This window comes from Orycteropus afer, unplaced genomic scaffold, assembly GCF_000298275.1.
Source record: "Orycteropus afer afer isolate SDZICR_OR568_19922 unplaced genomic scaffold, OryAfe1.0 scaffold00150, whole genome shotgun sequence".
Classification (NCBI taxonomy): Eukaryota; Metazoa; Chordata; class Mammalia; order Tubulidentata; family Orycteropodidae; genus Orycteropus; species Orycteropus afer.
In genome coordinates, this window is record NW_006921737.1 from 260881 (window position 1) to 268534 (window position 7654).

Below are 7654 nucleotides of genomic sequence, written 5' to 3' on the forward strand. Positions count from 1 at the left end.
CTGGTGACATTAGCAGGAACACTTTCAGTGCAGTAGAATGAGCAAATATCTGGGTATAGTAAGTTGGAAAGTTTATGAGGAAAGACAAAAGAGTGTATATATGACGTATGAGATAAGGCTAGAGTGTATTAAGCAAACAAACTTGGATCCAAACCAAACCAAACTCACTGCTGTTAAGTGGATTTTGACTCACAGCAACCCCTCCTTGCCTTTCAGAGGTAGTATCGATCACTACAGAAGTAGATTGTCCAATCTTCCTTCTGAGGAGTGGCTGGTGGGTTTGAACTGCCAGCCTTCCAGTTAGCAGTCAAATGCCTTAGGCACTATGCCATCAAGAGCATGTTTATATAATAGCAAAAAGGCATAAAGAAGAATAGACGAAGTTCTAGTAGAGAGGGAGTCATTAAAAAATAAAATAAAATAAAATAAATAGGCAATGAAGAGGGGTGGAGCTATAACCCAAAGATATTTTCAAAGTCTACATTTTAAAGAAATCTACTTGTTATGCTTCTGCAAAAATAATTTAAGTGAAAACTTAACAACTTTCTTGCTGAGACAAAATAAAGTTATTCCAATTATAAATCCATTTTAAAAACTACTTGTTAAACACTTCTTCATGTACCAAACCAAAAACCAAACTCACTGCCATCGAGTCGGATCTGACTCGTAGCAACCCCTCCTTGGGTTTCCGAGGCAGTATCCCTATGGAAGTAGATTGCCCAACCTTCCTTCTGAGGAGTAGGGTTTGAACCACCAGCTTTCTGGCTAGCAGTCAAATGCCTCAGGCACCATGACACCAGAGCTCCTCCTTTATGTACAGTACCATTAAATAAACAACAATCACTGGGTGATGCAAATGGTTATAGTGCTTGGCAGCTAACAGAAAGGTTGGCGGTTCAAGTCTACCCACAACCACCTTGGAAAAAATGCCTGGTGATCCACTTCCAGAATATCAGCCAATGAAAACTCTATGAAGCATAGTTCAACTCTGATACGCATGGGGTTGCCCTGAGTCAGAATTGACTCAGTGGCAACTGGTGGTTACTTTTGCATGTCTTCAAAATTCTCTTATTAGAGAAGAAGGAGGAAAATTAGGAACACAAGGAATGATCAGCTCCATCACATGCTACTGTGAAGTGGAATAAAATGAAGACTGAGCGTTACCTGTAGCGTTTGACAAGATAGAGGACATTTGATTCACTGACAAGAGCAGTTTTGATAGAATGGTGGGGCTAGACATTAATTAGGTCACCTTAAAGAGAGAACATCAAGTGAGGAATTGAAGATAATGAGTAAAGCCAGCTCTCTTGGGATTTTTTTATACAGGAGAACAGAAATGAGGTGGTAGCAGAGGGCATGTGGAGTTTAGGGAGAACCGTGTTTTATTTTGTTTCAAAGATAGAAAAAATTACAATATGTTTGTATGCAATTGGGAATGATCAAGAGTCAGTGAAAAACTGATACGGAAACGGGCGGGGGGAGGAAGATGTTTGCAGATGTGTAGTAACTCGATCCCTGGAACTGGTAGAATGGGTGGGCTCCATTCTTTATTCTGGAAAACTATGGGCTCTGACCATTTTAGGGTTATATTACTAAAAGGAGGAGCTCTGGTAGCATAGTGGCTAAGACACTTGCCTGCTAACCAGAAGGCTGGCGGTTCAAACCCACCAGCCACTCCTCGGAAGGAAGGCTGGGCAATCCTACTTCCGTAGTGATACTGCCTCAGAAACCCAAGGAGGGGTCGCTATGAGTCGGGGCCGACTTGACGGCACATAACAACAACAACAATTTCTAAAAGGAAAGGAGCCCTAGTGGTGGAATGGTTAAGCACTCAGATGCTAAACAAAAAGTTGGCAGTTGGAATCCACCAGCTATTCCATGGGAGAAAAATATGGTAGTCTTCGGTAAAGATTACAACCCTGGAAACCCTATGGGGCAGTTTTATTTGTCTGCAATCCTACTTCCGTAGTGATACTGCCTCGGAAACCCAAGGAGGGGTCGCTATGAGTTGGGGCCGACTCATGGCACATAACAACAACAACAACAATAGGGTTGCTCTGGTAGTATAGTGCCTAAGGCACTTGACTGCTAACCAGAAGGCTGACGGTTCAAACCCACCAGCCACTCCTTGGAAGGAAGATGAGGCAATCTACTTCCGTAGTGATACTGCCTCGGAAACCCAAGGAGGGGTCACTATGAGTCGGGTCCGACTCAACGGCACATAACAACTACAACATAGAGTTGCTATCAGTTGGAATCAAGCAGATTTCTTTAAAATGTAGACTTTGAATATCTTGGGACCATAGCCTTGCCTCCTTCATTTCCTATTTATTTCTAATGGTCACAGTCTCATTTCCTTTACCTACCTGGTGCCTAAAGGCATTAAAATTTTCCATCCATGATAAAAATTCTTTTCTCATACTCTCCCTCTTCCCAATCTGGTGTTTAGATGCAGCACATCTGACTACCCTAACTCATTTTGATGGTTTTTTTTTTCCCCAGATGGTTCTGATGGACAATATTAAACTTTCACTTTAGCACTAAGTTATGGCTAAAGCTTTTGTGTACTGTTGCTTTTAATTCCCTTTAAGGACAAATGTCAGTAGATTCTGACTCATGGTGAGCCCATGTGTTTAGAGTAGAACTGCTCCACAGGTATTTCCTTGCTGGCACAGTAGTTAAGCACCTGGCTGCTAATGAAAAGGTCAGCCACTCTTCGGGAGAAAGATACAGCTGTCTTCTTCCATAAAGATTACATCCTTGGAAATCCTATGGGGCAGTCCTACTCTGTCCTATATGGTCACTATGAGTTGCAATCAACTGGACAGCAACATGTTTGGTTTGGTTATTACTAAAAGGAGAAGGGGAAAATGGATATTGAGGAATAACTAGCAGCCTTAGACACAGAGGATTTAGGTATTGCTATGACAGGTGAAGGGAGCTCTGGTAGCATAGTGCCTAAGGCACTTGACTGCTAACCAGAAGGCTGTCGGTTCAAACCACCAGCCACTCCTCGGAAGGAAGGTTGGGCAATCCTACTCGCGTAGTGATACTGCCTCGGAAACCCAAGGAGGGGTCGCTATGAGTCAGGGCCGACTCGACAGCATATAACAACAACAACAACATGACAGGTGAATAAGAAAGATGAGGAATTTGAGGATGTGTGTATAGGAGATGTTCTATTGATACTTTATTTTTCTTATGTAACAAGAAGACTGGAATAAATGGCTGCTGGTGTGGATTCATTAGTTCAATGATGTCAGAGCCAACAACTGTGCTATTTTTCCTGCCTTTTCCACAGTGCTCATAGTCACAAAAGGTGTGATATTCCATACACCTCATATTCAAGGCAGGAAGAAGAAGATGGGGGAAAGGATCATGACTGTCATGACAGTTCCCTTTAAATAGTAAAGGAAAGCTTTCACAGAAACCACTCCTACCATCTGTTATGGATTGAATTGTGACCTCCCAAATATGTATTGGAATTCTTGACCCTATACCTGTAGATGTAATCCTGTTTGAAAGTAGGTTTTCTTTATGATGTTAATCAGGCCATACCCAAGTAGGGTGAGTTCTAAATCTAATGACTTCTGAGTTTAAAAAGAGCAGATTAGACACAGAGATGTCTAAATTAGACATAGAGGAAGGCAAATCCCATATGAAGATGTCCAAGGAAGCAAGGAATGCCTGGATCTTCTGACAAAAGAAGGAATCAACAAGGCCAAGACTCTACTTGGACTTTTAGCCTCTACTGTTGTGAGAAAATAAATTTCTGTTTTTAAAGCTGCCTACTTGTGGTATTTCTGTTACAGCAATACTAGGGAACTAAGACATCATCAGACTTTGACTTAAATCTCACTGCTTTGAAATTGGTCACATGGCTGTCTGTAGCTGCAAGGGGGGCTAGGAAAGAATTGTAATGATTGACTGAGAGGTCTGGTGTTAGCTGTATCGTTTACATGGTTGCCAAAAAATAGGAGCAGTAGTGGAGAGAGACAGTGATCTAGTGACCAAAATATTCATTAAATGAAGAAGAGGTGTGCAAATGACTATGACAAGAAGGCAGGGTATAAGTCAAAGAGGCTGGGATTTTCTGGAGGAGGAAAAAGGAGGACACATACCATCATCCCAAGGCCAAGTGGAATGAGGACTGTAGTAGTGCGCAAGCTCTCACTTGAGGCTGGAGGAAAAGTGATGTCTTCAGGGATTAGCCAAATTTCAGATAGAACAAGGAGGTGAAGGGAATATTTAGAATTGAGGCTAAGGATAAAGAGGAGTTTGTTTATGTCTGATGGCAAATTCTAGTTTAGAGTCTTCTAGTATTTATTCTCTACCACTCATCTGTCAGTTTATCATATTGTAGTGGCTTGCATGTTGCTGTGAGCTGGAAACTATGCTACCAGTATTTCAAATACCAGCAGGGTTACCATGGTGGACAGATTTCAGCAAAGCTTCAAATCTAAGACAAACTAGGAAGAAAGATGTGACCAGGTCCACTTCTGAACAATTGGACACTGAAAACTTTATGAAAAGTAATCAAACATTGTCTGATAAAGTACTAGAAGATGAGCCCCTCAGGATGAAAGACATTCAAAATATGACTGGGGAAAAGCTGCCTCCTCAAAGTTGAGTCAGTCTTAATGGTGTGGATGGAGTAAAGCTTTTGGGACCTTCAATTACTTATGTGGCACAACACAAAATTACAAAAACAGCTGCAAACATCCATCAATAATTGGAAATAGAATATATGAAGTATGAAGCTAGGAAAATTGGAAGTTGTAAGAAATGAAATGGAACACATAAAGATCAATATGCTAGGTATCAGTGAGCTGAAATGGACTGGTATTGGCCATTTTGAATCAGACAATCATATGTCTTTTATGCTGGGAATGACAAATTGAAGAGGAATGGTGTCACATTTGTCATCAAAAAGAACACTTCAAGGTCTATTCTGAAGTAATGCTGTGAGTGATAGGATATTATCCATATGCCTACAAAGAAGACCAGACTATCATTTAAGTTTACACACCAACTACTAAAGCCAAAGATGATGAAATAGAAGATTTTTAACCAACTTCTGCAGTCTGAAATTGACCAAACATACAATCAAGACACGTTGATAATAACTGGTGATTGGAATGCGAAAGTTGGAAATAAAGAAGCATCATTGGTTGGAAAGTTTGACCTTGGTAATGGAAATGATGCCAGGGATGGCATGATAGAATTTTATAAGACCAATAATTTATTCACTGCAAATACATTTTTGCAACAACATAAATGCTAACTTTACACATGGACCTTGACAGATGGAACACACAGAAATCAAATAGACTACCTCTGTATAAAGAGATGATGAAAAGCTCAATATCATCTGTTAGAAAAAGGCCAGTGAATGACTGTGGAACAGACCATCAATTGCTCATATGCAAGTTTAAGTTGAAGCTGAAGAAAATTCAAGTAAGTCCATGAGAGCCAAAATACAACCTTGAGTATATCCCACCTAAATTTAGAGATCATTTGAAGAATAGATTTGATGCATTGAACACAAATGACTGAAGACCAGAGGAGTTATGAGATGACATCAGGAACATCATGCATGAAGAAAACAAAAGGTCATTAAAAAGACAGGAAAGACAACAACCTAAATGTCCCTCAATGGATGAATGGATAACCAAATTATGGTACATTCATGCAATGGAATACTATGCTACATTAAAGAACAATGAAGGATACATGAATCATCTTACAATGTGGATGAGCCTGGAGGACATTATGCTGAGTGAAATAAGTCAATCACAGAAGGAAAAATACTGTATGAGGCTATTACATACAGTATTGCATACTGTATGAGCCCATTACATACAGAAGGGTTTGCTTAAGAAAGGAAACTTATTTTGTAGGTTACCAGAGTGAGGAGGGAAGGGGAAAGATTAATTTCAGGTTAGTTGTGGGCCACATGCTGACATAGGTAAGGGGAGGGATGGTATAGAAAGAGTCTGTGACCACCATGATAACATTAGGAAAAGGGAGGACACCGAAGATACAGACCACAGACACTAATACCAACCAGTATATCCACAATACTGCATTACTATTAACACTAAGCACCAGGCTACAGATAAACACATAAACATCTGAGAAGATCAGATGGGGGTCAGTGAACAGGAGTATACTCTAGACCAAGGATAGATTCAGTGGAAGCTAATCTTGCACAAATACCAGTGATACAAAATACCTGCAATCCTTACAGAAACAACAGAAAACAGACATAGAATAATCCCTCACAGATGCCCAGACACTGTGGGAGAGAGATCCAACTGATCTACCTAACTCAGGACCATAAGTACTGAGGGACACCAGACTCAATTGGCACAACAAAATACATAAAAGGTTTCAAGCAGCCATAAAATGCAGCTAATGGTCTCCTATCGTTGGAAGCAAAGAAGAGTGCAAAAAGGAGGGGGGGGGGGCATTTGGAAGCAATCAGCCCTAGGACACGATGGCCCTCAAGACCAGAAGAACTAGATGGTGCCCAACTACCAATGCCAACCACTCAGGAAAGGATCAAAAATGGAGATTCTGGATAAAGTGGGAGGAAAAACATGGAACAAAATCCAATGACTCTTATAATGACCAGAATTACTAATCAGATGGAGTCTGGTGAGACCCCAGTACTATGGCCCTGGGATACATTCTGAGCCTGGAATAAAACTTACTCCCAGGGACTGAATCTCAGCCCAATAGTAAACAAGATGTACATGCAGCCCACTCAACTCAGGGACACACCCACCTACTCTATGGAAATGCATCAGTTGGAGCTATCAACCACGAGGCACCAGAAGGGCAACATTCACACAGGTCTAACTACTCACTCCTTCCAGGTAGCTGGCTGTGGCCAAGAAGCCACCACAAACTTTCCCTTTGTCAATTCTACTATACACATGGACATTCTTACAGTACATATAAATACTCATGTAGAAACATTGCCTACTAGCCCAATGCATGGTCATGGGCACACTCACCCCTGCCTAGACATGCCTAATGGTTCAGCCTGTCTATCCATCTATCCACCTGTAGATCTATGCTTGCCATCACTGACGACAGAGTACTGTATGTGCACAATGGTTCATCTGTGTTGTCTGTACCTCCCATGTACCTCTCTCTGTCTTCCACTTCCTCAGAGCCACCATATTGATCACTCACATTTGGTACATTGCTATTGAATTGTTTGTATTTTTGTTATTGAGGTGTTAGAGTTTTCTATAAATTCTAGAGATAAGTCTCTTGTCAGATCTGTTCTTTCCAAATATATTTTCCCAATCTGTAGGTTGTCTTTTGACTCTTTTGAAGAAGTCTTTGGAAGCACATAAAAACTTAATTTTTAGAAGGTCCCATTCAACTATTTTCTTTTCTGCTGTTTGTGCATTTTGGATTATGCTTGATAGTCTATTTGTGCCATATATTGTTGTTGTTGTTGTTGTTGTTGTTGTTGTTATTTGCCGTCGAGTCGGCCCCAACTCATAGTGACCCCTCCTTGGGTTTCTGAGGCAGTATCACTACTGGTAGCATAGTGGCTAAGGCACTTGACTGCTAACCAGAAGGCTGGTGGTTCAACCCCACCAGCCACTCCTCGGAAGGAAGATGGGGCAATCTA